This window comes from Nerophis lumbriciformis, linkage group LG16 (genome assembly GCF_033978685.3).
Source record: "Nerophis lumbriciformis linkage group LG16, RoL_Nlum_v2.1, whole genome shotgun sequence".
NCBI lineage: Eukaryota > Metazoa > Chordata > Actinopteri > Syngnathiformes > Syngnathidae > Nerophis > Nerophis lumbriciformis.
Window position 1 is genome coordinate 15,026,893 of NC_084563.2, and position 14,699 is coordinate 15,041,591.

The 14,699-nt window shown below is 38.4% G+C and overlaps 1 long non-coding RNA gene across 1 annotated transcript in view; it reads left to right on the forward strand.

Moving 5' to 3' along the window:
* LOC133617372 (uncharacterized) overlaps positions 1 to 14,699 on the forward strand; it is a 40,951-nt gene that overhangs the window by 13,212 nt on the left and 13,040 nt on the right. Inside the window, exon 2 of the long non-coding RNA XR_009816988.1 lies at positions 6,949 to 7,029. This is a non-coding gene — a long non-coding RNA (uncharacterized lncRNA). The remainder of the gene's footprint in view (positions 1 to 6,948; positions 7,030 to 14,699) is intronic.

The following is a 14,699-nucleotide window of genomic DNA, read 5'->3' on the forward strand; positions in this document are numbered from 1 at the left end:
TCATTTATTGTTTTGATACATTTTGGCCAAAGGGGGAACATTTCAATTTCTTACACACACTTATTACATATGTTGGCCAGAGGGGGAGCACTTCACATTTTTACACACACTTATTTCATATGTTGACTAGAGGGGGAGCACTTTTAAAACCGACACAGTCAATTTGAAAAACCCTTCCTTTTTGGGACCACCCTCATTTTGATAGATTTCACCACCAGGGGTGCAAATGAGACATTCTCTATTAGATGCAATGGTTTTCCGTAGAAATACAAGCACACACACACACACACACACACACACACACACACACACACACACACACACACACACACACACACACACACACACACACACACACACACACACACACACACACACCTTTGGAGGAACTAGCGTCTCATTTTCCCACCTGTGCTCACCATGCCATTCTTTGTTTTCCTATCCATTTGTATTTTGGAGTTCATCTCCCATCCCGAGCACATTATCTGTCTGTCAGAATCAATGTTTCCTGAATGAACACACTCCTGCCGCCGTCCTCGCCTTGCTCTCACTTGTAATGTGTTGCGACAAAGGTAATTTCAAAACACAATGTCACCTCTGCGCCGTGAGACGTCGACACCTTCCTTGCCGCTACTGTCTCATTATTTCTCCTTTATGCCGCCTTTTAAATTGAAAGAATCAGTCAGTTATCTTTGCCTTCCTTTCATTGGCTCCAGGGCCCCTTTTTACTTTCTACTGCGTCCTTCTTCTCAGCTGTGATTTTTAACGGCAACTCGGGAGTATGTTTTGATTTTTATGGAAAGTCCTTGTTTTACAGATTATTCTATGTTGTACAGTGGAACCGCCAATGCCGAACACTGTCAAATGTGTGGAGTTCAACCAGAATTCCCGAGATAATTACGCTTCAGTAAATTCAAACTGTCACATTTTGCTTCTTGGTGAGCTTTTTCCACTGGTGCCCGCACAGAAGTACCAGTGTTGTAATAACCGTATAACAGGAAATTGGACATTATGTTACGTAGCACCTATTATCCACTAGTAAAGGCGTACAGCTCTGGTAATGGGTACATTAGCACCCACCTGCAAAAATGTACTTCAAAATGTAACAATCAAAATAAATATGACTTTTTTTTTGTTTACTAGGGCATGCATATATAATATGCATTAGTTTGACCATTTAAAATCAACGATAATAAAAAGGAGATGCTTGGAAATAGCATAAAAATGCCCCAAAAACTTGAAAAAACGCGATTCATAGCGTTACTTTTTGGTGTAACCATCATGAGCGTTCTGTTCAGGAATATTTCTTTTATATTTTGATAAATCATCATATTTGTATTACAAAATTTAAATAGGTATTGATCAATCTTCAAGCGGTGTGTATTTGATTTCAGTTTGCTTTTGACATCTTATTTAGAATTGTAGTTGAAACTTTTACAACATTGTGTTGCGCTCATGATGGCGTAACCAAACTAGATTCCATCTAATGATCTTATTTTGAATATTTATTCCCTTTTTTACATTCAGTATATTTAAATATTCATTTATAAACATTGAATACATTTCAAATATCAATAAAATGCAATTGCCTTCATCTTATAGGGTCATGTTTAGTTACACCAAGTCATGAGCGTAACACTAAGCTTCATCACTTTGACTTGTAATATCTCTAATTCTGGTGGTGTTTTATGCTTTTTTCCTTTTTGGAACATGTACTATACATATAATACAATAAAGTCCCATATAAAATTATGTTTCTAGCAATATTTTAATTTTGCCTTTAAAAGTAACACTCCAATGTCCATTCGTGGAGCTGTACACAAAGGTAAATTGCTTCACTCTATCGCGGTTTTTCAAAATATACTCATTAAAAATATATATTTTGCGACAAAAATATTGCTGTTCATCAAACCTAAAAATACAGTATGTCTTATATGTGTTACAGTACTGTAGTGATGGCTCAAACGATACTGAAGCAGTGATACGTGTCTCTCAATGCCTCGATATATGGAGGTTAATTTGTCTTTATTACGAAAGCTTCTTTTTTTTGACACTGAATTTATGTAACGGAATTTTTTGTGTTAGAATTTTGTGAACTGAATTTTTATACCTCAAATTATGCTGACAATTTCAGTGCATAAAAATTCACACATATTCACCATTAATTAGTTGCTTATTAACATGCAAATTAGTAACATATTGGCTCTTAATTAGTCATTTTTCAGTACTTATTAATGCCTTATTCTGCATGGCCTTATTATACAACCAGTAAGCCATTAAGTAAGAGTCTTCCCGCAATAACCTCAGAATTATTGCTTATTAGCAGAGGTGGGACCAAGTCATTGTTTTGCAAGTCACAAGTAAGTCTCAAGTCTTTGCCCTCAAGTCCGAGTCAAGTCCCGAGTCAAGACAGGCAAGCCCCGAGTCAAGTCCAAAGTCAAGACTGGAAAGTCTCAAGTCAAGTCCTAAGTCCTGCATTTTGAGTTTCGAGTCCTTTCAAGTCCTTTTAACCACAGACTAATATATTAACACAGATTGTGTATGCTTTTCAAACGCTGTATTTATTTATTAAAACAAGTGCATTTTAAATTGCAGGAAAGAAAATTGTGCTGACATTGCACTTTATAATAGCACTATTAACCAGTCATTTTAAATATTAACTCATTCCTTTACAGAACAAACACATTGAAAAATAAAGTGCAAATGTACTTATTTGCACAAAAGTGTTAACATTGAAAAAACATGACATATACGTGAACATAACAAAAAAGTTGTACTTTTTATATGTCAGGGCCCTATGCTGCATTGCATTTGCAAAAGACCAAATTAGCCAAGAGTCTGTCAGTCATTTGTGCACGATGGGGGCGTAGTATGATGCCACCATGGCTGAAAACTCGCTCCACTGGAGCACTGGAGGCAGGCACTGCCAAGACTCTCATGGCCACTCGGAACAGTGAAGGAAGAGTCTTCATGTTCAATGCCCAGAACAAAAGGGGAGAGAGAGTTGTTTTGGGTTGGTGCACTACTTGTAAGTGTATCTTGTGTTTTTTATGTTGATTTAATTAAAAAAAGAGGAAAAAAAAAATGTATTTCTTGTGCGGCCCGATACCAATCGATCCACGGACCAGTACCGGGCCGCGGCCCGGTGGTTGGGGACCACTGAGGTAAACAACCAACAGTATGTCAGAAAGCTAGCTAAAACGGTACACATATTCATAATATAGTATACATTTTAACTGACCTTTATTTTACTATTTTTGTCTTTTTTTTAGGTGGCTAAAATACGCGGTGCTGCTGACCGCCGTCTAACGTTACGTGTGATATATTGACTAACGTAACCCTGCTTAAAAAAAATCACTGAACAAAAAGTTTGAATAAGGTAGTGAACTGCAACAGATTCCCGTGTTTGCAATAACGTTATAACGTTAGCAGTGAGTTTACAGCCTCACTGATTTAACTACACAGCAAATAAAAGTCACGTTACTTAGCCAATAAACGTTATCTTACATTCAAAACTTACCGTTCTTTGTGCAACTTCAAATGCCGGACGAAGTTGGAAGTTGTTGCCTCTCCATCAGTAATTTTCGAACCGCATGTGTTGCATACTGCAAACCGTTTTGTGTTGACCACCTCGTAATTTTTATACCCAAACGAAATTATTTTAGGTATCATTTTTTGTTCACTGGCGTGTGGTTTGGACATGTCTTCTTCGTTGGTTGTCCTGCAATTTGATTGGATGAATGCTGTGTGATGAAAACAAAGTAGATCTAATTTGATTGGCTGTTGTACTGAGACCACACCAGCTGACACACGCAACGCTGATAGACAAGTACACAATGAAAAATACGCGGAGCGCTCCCGAATAACTTTTTCATCTTTGGGTTTTGGGGAAAGTAGCAAGTCATGTCAAGTCATGTCAATTCAAAAGGCTCAAGTCCAAGTGAAGTCACAAGTCATTGATGTTAAAGTCTAAGTCGAGTTGCAAGTCTTTTTACATTTTGTCAAGTCGAGTCTAAAGTCATCAAATTCATGACTCGAGTCTGACTCGAGTCCAAGTCATGTGACTCGAGTCCACACCTCTGCTTATTAGTAACCCTAACCCTTATATGTACACCGAATGTCCAAATAACTCAAATTTAACTCGTTGTTACTTTATTAAGCCAGTGTTTTTCAACCTTTTTTGAGCCAAGGCACATTTTTTGCGTTGAAAAAATCCGGAGGCACACCACCAGCAGAAATCATTAACTCAGTTGACAGTTAAGTCATTGTCGCAATTGTTGGATATGACTTTAAAGCATAACCAAGCATGCATCACTATAGCTCTAGTCTCAAAGTAGGTGTACTGTCACTGCCTGTCACATCAAACCCTGACTTATTGAGTTATTTGCTGTTTTCCTGTGTGTAGTGTTTTAGTTCTTGTCTTGCGCTCCTATTTTGGTGGCTTTTTCTCTTTTGTTGGTATTTTCCTGTCGCAGTTTCATATCTTATAATTCCCGCATCTACTTTGTTGTAGCAATCAAGAATATTTCAGTTGTTTTTATCCTTCTTTGTGGGGACATTGTTGATTGTCATGTCATGTTCGGATGTACATTGTGGACGCCGTCTTTGCTCCACAGTAAGTCTTTGCTGTCGTCCAGCATTCTGTTTTTGTTTACTTTGTAGCCCGTTCAGTTTTAGTTTCGTTCTGCATAGCCTTCCCTAAGATTCAATGCCTTTTCTTAGGGGCACTCACCTTTTGTTTATTTTTGGTTTGAGCATAAGACACTTTTTTACCTGCATTTACAAAGCAATTAGCTACCGGCTGCCACCTACTGATATGGAAGAGTATTACATGGTTACACTGCCGAGCTCTAGACACTCAACAACAACACATCATTTGCAGACTATAATTACTGGTTTGCAAAAATTTTTTTTAACCCAAATATGTCAAAATTAGATCATCTCCCACGGCACACCAGACTGTATCTCACGGCACACTAGTGTGCCGCGGCACAGTGGTTGAAAAAAACTGCACCAGACAACGGCATATTATTTGCAGATTATAATTATTGATTTACATATAATATTTTTGGGACCAATTAGTTGAAGTTGCATAATTTCCCACGGCACATCAGACAATATCTCACGGCACACTAGTGTGCCGCGGCAAAGTGGTTGAAAAACACTGCAACTAATTAATGGTGAATATGTTCCCCATACTAAAGTGTTACCAAATTCAGTAATTAATTGTATTAAAATGCAGTGTATAAAAAATCAGTGTATAAAGATGCAGAGTATAAAAATGCAGTGTTAAAAAAATGCAGTGTATGAAAATTCAGTGTATAAAGATGCAGAGTATAAAAATGCAGACTATCAAAATGCAGTGTAAAAAAAATGGCGTATAGAGTATGCAACTTCAGTGTAAAAAATCAGTGTATAAAAATTCAGTGTAATAAAATTCAGTGTCGAAAAATTTGCTGGTTCAAAAAGCAAGACTCGCTTCCAGTAAATTAGAACTGAAGCAATCGATCCTGTCTCAGAACCAGCCAATGAGGTGTCAAGTTAGAAGTCAGGTGACACAGGTCTTGCAAAACAGCATAACACAGGCAGTTAACTGGTCTACCTGGGCATAATACAACATAATAAACACTTATGCTGGATGTTTTCAAACTACATAAATGATTCCAATGGTTAGAATCTGCACTTTTGAGTGACACACAAAGCTCTTCTTCATGCAGACGGAGCGGCAAGTGTCTGACGGAGACAGAGTTCTACAGCAAAGTTCTGCAGAACAGTGATTTCCTATCGAATATGTGAATGTTTTTTACCCTTTGTGTTTGTGTTTCGACGTATTTGTTGCTTCTTTGTTGCTTTTGCTCCATTATAATATGTCGACCAAAGAGGTGGTCCGCAGTAGAAAAGCAACGTTCATATATTCTCAATATTCAGTGTTTTATTGTACATAGTTAATAATGTAAATCCCACATTATGTATTTTTATGTTGATTTTGAGTGTCTTGTCTTTAAAAAAAAAACAACAACCTTTCAGCCTGCTCAGTGGCCTTGTGGTTAGAGTGTCCGCCCTGAGATCGGTAGGTTGTGAGTTCAAACCCCGGCCGAGTCATACCAAAGACTATACAAATGGGACCCATTACCTCCCTGCTTGGCACTCAGCATCAAGGGTTGGAATTGGGGGTTAAATCACCAAAATGATTCCCGAGCGCGGCCACTGCTGCTGCTCACTGCTCCCCTCTCCTCCCAGGCGGTGGAACAATGGGATGATTCAAATTCAGAGGGTAATTTCACCACACCTAGTGTGTGTGTGACTATCAGTGGTACTTTAACTTTTAAAAACGGAATGAGCTTTAGTTATTTTACTGAATTGTACGACAGTTAGAATGTACATGAACATACAGAATGTCGGATTTTCAATATTAACTATGAACAATAAAACACTGAGTATTTAAAATACATGGACGTTGCTTTTTCTACTTCCCAGACCACCTCCTTGATCGACAACTTTTATAATAAAGCAAGAGCGACAAATATGCAAAAAACACGGCGAAACATAAATGATGTAATATCACTGTTCTGCAGAACTTTCTACAACACCCTGCCCAGTTCTTTGTCTACATGGAGCAGCGCTTCCTATGGTCACCGTAGTGTTTGGTTGATCTATTATTGACCAAACTTTTGCTTACACTCAAACATGTATTTTTCCCTCCAGGAATGCTTACGTTTACCTGAACATCATTTTTCAGCACCATCTGCTGGTCACTTTGTGTATTACAGTCAGCTTAGCTGCATATCAAGACACATATAAAACCATTTGTCACTCAAAAGTGCACATTCTAACCATTGGAATCATTTTTAAAGTTTGAAAACGTCCAGCGGGCCACTTTGAATGTTGTATTACGTTGTATTATGCCCAGGTAGCCCAGTTAACTGCCTTTTTTATGCTTTTTTGCAGGACCCGTGTCACATGACTTCAAACTTGACACCTCATTGGCTCTGAGACAGGATCGATTTCTTCAGCCTTAATTTACTGGAAGTGAGTCTTGCTTTTTGTAGCAGCACATTTTTTGACACTGAATTTTTATACACTGAAATTTTTTACACACATTTTTTACACACTGATTTTTTTTTTACACATAATTTGAAAACAGATTTTTTTTTTCAATGAAATTGTAAGCATCATTTGATTATATAAAATAGTAATTATAAAAATGATAATTTGATTCAAACGCAAAACATTCAGTTATATAAATTCAGTGTCAAATAAAAGCTTTTGTAATAAAGACAATAGTGTCACTTTAAGAAAAAAAACATGTTATTGATACAGCTATTGTGTCTACAAAGCACCAAACTTCTCGTTTATTAGGAAAAACTAATGAAGTCAGTGTAGCGTGACACGTTTGACATCGGTTTTCTTTGCCATCATTGAGATAAATGGAACTAAGAAAAAGGCAGATTCCGGGATAGTTTATTCATATTGCGCCAAATAGGACAAATGTTCTTTTTTTGTTCACTATTTGGCTAATTGACACAAGTTGAATGTTTCAGAAATATATAAAAAATACTTATATATTTGCAAATTAAATTAAGTGACTTTTTTAATCCAGCAGATGGTGCCATTAGTAAACAACACAGAGTCAGGGCTGTGTCAATACAGCTAATGAGTTTGCCAAACACTCACCGTCTTACTTTCCCTTATTATGTCTACTATATTGGGTAAATAAAAGCGTGTAAAGAGTGTTGTTTTTTTTGTCAAGCGGCTCTAAAAATGTACCAATCATATTTAGAAGGGCGTAAATATTTATTTTTCAGCTCTTAGATCTTAAAATGTGAATTCCTGTTTCGCGGAAAGTCACTTTTCGCAGTCATGTCTGAAACAAACATGTATAAACGAGGGACGACTGCATATTTTTCATCCGATTCATTTCAATTTTAGAATGTACAGCCTATTCAGGACACAATTTACCCCAAATTCACAGTTTTCCGAAAATGTCATGTTTTCCAGGACATTTTTCTAATTCGAAGTGAATGGGCCATTTTGTCCCCTTTTTCCCCCTAAAAATAAGCTTGTCTGCAAGTAAATGTTCCACAACAACCAGGTAATATGTTTGTTGTCATGAAAAAAACTTTATTTAACCCTGAAATGAGCCAAAAACGCAGTACTGCTGCAGCAATGCATTATGAGGGTATGTGGTTTGGGAGTTCAATGCATTATTACCTGTGCAGCTCATATGTATTGTTTTGTTGATCATTTAAATGTCTTCGACGCATTTAGTCAGTTTCATCTATGTTAGTGTGTTGGATTTTAGTTAAGGTTGGTAATTTTACGTAGTGCTACACATGTCGAGCGTAGTAGTCTCATCGTGACAACAGGTAGAAACCCAACAGAAAAATGTGCAACTCTGCAGGCAATGTTCTCTGATTTATGTGATACGGTGATGAGTAATGCTTACATGAGTTTGCATGTTAGCTAAATGGTCAGTTTAGGGCAGGGCTGTCCACAGTGCGGCCCGCTGGCCATTTGTGGCAAACTCGCCATCCAAACAATACCCCGTTTGTTGACAAGAAGATATGACAGCCATCGGAGCACATTCAATTTCTTTATTAACCAGACGTAAGACAATCTGATGAAACGATTCAAAAGAGGTGACATCAGAGCCAACAAACTGCCACTGTCACTACTCGATCAGTACCGGAAGACACGATAGGTCCACACATGTGCGAAGACTACGTCATTTCCGTCAATTTGTTTTACGGCAGTTATTTTTGTGCACAGCGCCATAGTTACCATGTTTGTTTTTTTTAAATCTTAATTTCAATAACAATATCATATATGAAAAAAAGAAAATTGCTTAAGAATACAGTATTTATTTTGAAACTGTGCATAAACCTGAACGATTTGCTCAGCAGCCTTAAATGGCAAATCAATTATAATTTTTTTACTACTCAATTCACAATGATCATTTAAAAGTCTACTTTTTGTTAGGCCGCAGATATATATTTAAATTACAGTGAGTGCCTTGTTTAAAAAAAAAAAAGTAATTCATTGCAATGACAGACAAGTGAAAGTAGTTAAAATGTGGCGATAATACTCCCTAACTGTATTTGTTTATCTACCCCTTGTTCATGTTTACATTATTCTTCCATTCACTCCTAAGCAAGCTATTTTTTTGTACAAAACATTAATAAAACATACATGACAGAAAGTGACGTCACAAGGCTGCGTCGTAAGACATTTTCGTAGCACATTTCTATTTAATAATTAATTAAAAGTCACTTATTGATCAATCTTTAATTTATGTATATTGAACATTTTTTACATTTCTCTTTGTTTCACTAAAACAAGTGCTTATCACTTGCAATTAGTGTTGTCCCAATACCAATATGTTGGTACCGGTACCAAAATTATTTAGATACTTTTCAATACTTTTCTAAATAAAAGGGACCACAAAAAATTGCATTATGGGCTTTATTTAAAAAAAAAATCTTAGGGTACATCAAACATATGTTTTTTATTGCAAGTTTGTCCTTAAATAAAAATAGTGAACATACAAGACAACTTGTCTTTTAGTAGTAAGTAAACAAACAAAGGCTCCTAATTTAGCTGCTGACATATGCAGTAACATATTGTGTCATTTATTATTCTATTATTTTGTCAAAATCATTAAGGACAAGTGGTAAAAAATTAATTATTAATCTACTTGTTCATTTACTGTTAATATCTGCTTATTTTCTCTTTTAACATGTTCTATCTACACTTCTGTTAAAATGTAATAATCACTTATTCTTCTGTTGTTTGATACTTTACATTAGTTTTGGATGATACCACAAATTTGGGTATCAATCCGATACCAAGTAGTTACAGGATCATACATTGATCATATTCAAAGTCCTCATGTGTCCAGGGACATATTTACTGACTTTATAAACATATTATAAATTAAAAAAAAAACGAAAGAAGATGTTGTGATGCCAAAAAATATCGATGTAGTCATAGTAGTATCAACTAAATACATTCCTGTATTTGGTCTCGTTATAGTGGATGTCAGGTGTAGATCCACCAATGGCGTTTGTTTACATTTTGACGCCGGTGAGCTATAGTGTGTAGTGAAGCATGTTTAGCTATTCCTCGTCCTGCAGTGATAATGATACTTGTAAGAAACGTACTTTATTTGTCACCATGGAGGCGAGGATTAGTGATTTAGAAGTAGCTAAAACACTGCAGACTTCGGCTGGACTTTAGCCACCAGCTAGCTAGCCATGTCTTAAAGCACCTCTTCCTGAGGGTGTTTTAGTGTTATAACTTCACCTTTATCTTTAGTTTTTAAGCCAAAATGCGTCCGTTCTCCCTTTTCTGTCTACACACTGTGTCTGCTTGTAAGTACTCTGTGATTGTGCGCTGCCGAACATGCTCCTCTGCTTGTAAACCAGCAATGACACGACGTGACGACGACAGGGTGGGGGACCGGTACTTTTCAGAGGCGGTGTAGTACTGAATATGATTCATTAGTATTGCAGTACTATACCAATACCAGTATACCGTACAACCCTACTTGCAACTTTAAAAAACATTGCATTTGTTATAAGAAACAGTTGAATTAATTCCCACATTTATTAAATTAATTAAAATGTGTGCAAAACTGAAACATAAGTGCCCTAAAATAAAGGAGCTTGTCGGATTTCTCGGTGAGGTGGCTCGCTGCAGTCAGCCAAATTTTACAACTGTCTGCATGACTTTATTTATAATAAATACATCCATTATCGACGTTTACTAATCAATTTTTTAATCGTCCATGTCCGAATTGCGATGCATCTAAAAATCGATTATTTTCCCCCACCTTTAACAGACACATCTCTGTTGAAACCCTGGATGACATCACACGTCACTAGGCAACAGGCCCCGCCTTTTAAAAGCACAGACACACGCACACTGTGCTCTCATATGAAACGTCTCTCAACTGCATACCAATCAATCAATCAATCAAAGTTTATTTATACAGCCCTTAATCGCAAGTGTCTCAAAGGGCTGCACAAGCCACAAGGACATCCTCGGCTCAGATCCCACATCAGGGCAAGGAAAAACTCAACCCAGTGGGAGACAATGAGAAACCTTGGAGGGGATCGCAGATGTGGGGACCCCCACTGGGCGACTGGTGCAATGGACGTTAAGTGGATCTAGTTAATAGTGTGAGAGTCCAGTCCATAGTGGATCTAGGTAATAGTGTAAGAGTCCAGTCCATAGTAGATCTAGTTAATAGTGTGAGAGTCCAGTCCATAGTGGATCTAGGTAGTAGTGTGAGAGTCCAGTCCATAGTGGATCTAGTTAATAGTGTAAGAGTCCAGTCCATAGTGGATCTAGTTAATAGTGTGAAAGTCCAGTCCATAGTGGATCTAGTTAATAGTGTGAGAGTCCAGTCCATAGTGGATCTAGTTAAAAGTGTAAGAGACCAGTCCATAGTGGATCTAGTTAATTGTGTGAGGGTCCAGTCCATAGTGGATCTAGTTAATAGTGTGAGAGTTCAGTCAATAGTGGATCTAGTTAATAGTGTGAGAGTCCAGTCCATAGTGGATCTAGTTATTAGTGTGAGAGTCCAGTTCATAGTGGATCTAGTTAATATTGTGAGAGTCCAGTCCATATTGGATCTACTTAATAGTGTAAGAGTCCAGTCCATATTGGATCTAGTTATTAGTGTGAGAGTCCAGTCCATAGTGGATCTAGTTAATAGTGTGAGAGTCCAGTCCATAGTGGATCTAGTTAATAGTGTGAGAGTCCAGTCCATAGTGGATCTAGTTAATAGTGTGAGAGTCCAGTCCATAGTGGATCTAGTTAATAGTGTGAGAGTCCAGTCCATAGTGGATCTAGTTGATAGTGTGAGAGTCCAGTTCATAGTGGATCTAGTTAATAGTGTGAGAGTCCATTCCATAGTGGATCTAGTTAATAGTGTAAGAGTCCAGTCCATAGTGGATATAGTTAATAGTGTGAGAGTCCAGTCCATATTGGATCTAGTTATTAGTGTGAGAGTCCAGTCCATATTGGATCTAGTTATTAGTGTGAGAGTCCAGTCCACAGTGGATCTAACATAATAGTGTGAGAGTTCAGTCCATAGTGGATCTAGTTATTAGTGTGAGAGTCCAGTCCATAGTGGATCTAGTTATTAGTGTGAGAGTCCAGTCCACAGTGGATCTAACATAATAGTGTGAGAGTTCAGTCCATAGTGGATCTAGTTATTAGTGTGAGAGTCCAGTCCACAGTGGATCTAACATAATAGTGTGAGAGTTCAGTCCATAGTGGATCTAGTTATTAGTGTGAGAGTCCAGTCCATAGTGGATCTAGTTAATAGTGTGAGAGTCCAGTCCATATTGGATCTAGTTATTAGTGCGAGAGTCCAGTCCATAGTGGATCTAGTTAATAGTGTGAGAGTCCAGTCCATAGTGGATCTAGTTAATAGTGTGAGAGTCCAGTCCATAGTGGATCTAGTTGATAGTGTGAGAGTTCAGTTCATAGTGGATCTAGTTAATAGTGTGAGAGTCCATTCCATAGTGGATCTAGTTAATAGTGTAAGAGTCCAGTCCATGGTGGATATAGTTAATAGTGTGAGAGTCCAGTCCATATTGGATCTAGTTATTAGTGTGAGAGTCCAGTCCATATTGGATCTAGTTATTAGTGTGAGAGTCCAGTCCACAGTGGATCTAACATAATAGTGTGAGAGTTCAGTCCATAGTGGATCTAGTTATTAGTGTGAGAGTCCAGTCCATAGTGGATCTAGTTAATAGTGTGAGAGTCCAGTCCATAGTGGATCTAGTTAATAGTGTAAGAGTCCAGTCCATATTGGATCTAGTTATTAGTGTGAGAGTCCAGTCCATAGTGGATCTAACATAATAGTGTGAGAGTCCAGTCCATAGTGAATCTAGTTAATAGTGTGAGAGTCCAGTCCATAGTGGATCTAGTTATTAGTGTGAGAGTCCAGTCCATAGTGGATCTAGTTATTAGTGTGAGAGTCCAGTCCATAGTGGGGCCAGCATGAGATCACCTTGAGTGGAGACAAGTCAGCAGCGCAGAGACGTCATCAACTGATGCATAGATGAGTGGTCCATCCTGGGTCCCGACTTTGAACAGCTAGCGCGTCATCTGTGGTCACTTAATAACCTCTCCACGCAGCAGAGGGGGGCAGAACAGAAAAGAGACGGCAGATCAACTGATCTAAAAGGGGGGTCTATTTAAAGGCTAGAGTATACAAATACGTTGTAAGATACTGAGCCAGATATGTTTTAAGTAAGGTATTAATTACTATCTCTAGCAATCAACTACATGTATTAAGTAGTACAATTACTTTTTGGTAAAGGAACAAGTAACTATAATTACATTTTAAAAGTCATTTTCAGAACACTACTGTGTTGAACATTCAAACCAATTCTACAATCAAAGTCTTTCTACATATTTTGTGAATAACATTAGCATTCCAGTTCAGTCGTCTCAAATGGGGAATGTTTTGCAGTCGACTCCGAAGGCTTCACTGCAATATTTTTTGTTATGCGTACTCAAGCCTTCTGAGTCAGCCTTCTTCTCCGTCCTAGCCCGCTAAATTAAAAATGCTGCTCCACTTCTTACGTTTTTTTTTTCCAAGATTAGAGAGAGCACATGTCCTCGTCTGCCGTTTCATCCTCCCCGTTACATGTCGGATGAGAGCTTAACTTCCGGAGGGTTCCCGTTTTAGCCAGGATCAATAGCCAAAGTGTCGTCAGCCCACGCGAGAGGAGACCGGACTTTTTACGAGCCTCCCCGCTGGCCACCTTAACTCCACTTTCAGATTGTCATGACGGGTCCATTTCATGCTTTAAGTAGGTGACCCCAGGGAGCCGATCGAAATGGCCCAAACAGCCCCCGGTTCGTTATCAAGAAGCCTAGAATTTGAGATTATAGGTGATTACGCTCTTCAAAAAAAAAAAAAGATAAATCTGTTTAATCCTCTCCTCTGGTGAGGCTTCAGAGAGCGCCCAGGGACGGCTGGCAGGCCTAAAGAAAGCGTAATGAGGAGGGGCCACGGCCACGCTTCCAGTTGGCCGGGGAACAAGAGGAGCTGGGTCTGACCGGGCTTAGGGGGGGACTGGGGGTGCGACGCTTGGCCAAAGATCACAGCCATCATTCGGGACCTCGTTGGCCTGCATGGGGAGCACTCGTGGAAAGGGGAGGCGTTCAAGACCGACCCTCCACTTCCTACTGACAGATTGACCGATATCGCTTGTCCGTCTATTCAGGGCTGGGATTTCATTGCCAACAAACTGGCTTCAGTGAATCCACCGTCTTGGCTTCAGTCAGTGACCTTCTTCTGGTGGGTTTACCTTGTGCGCTTTGGTCACGTGACACAGACGTTTGTGAGCTAAGGTGGAATTAAGTGATGTAGGCGTGAGACACGAACACCGACCGCGTCTAACCAGAGAGACTCAAGACTTTTGATCTTTCTTGGTCAAAATGTGACATGTAAAGTACCAGCTGCTTCTGTCCCGGAAGTATGTCGTCTTCAGAAACAAATCTCTGACTAGTGTTATACCGATACCAATATTTTGGTACCGGTACTAAAATTATTTCGATACTTTTCGGTACTTTTCTAAATTAAAAAAAATGGCATTATTGGCTTTATTTTAACAAAAAATCTTAGGGTACATTAAACATATGTTTCTTATTGCAAGTTTGTCCTTAAATAAAAT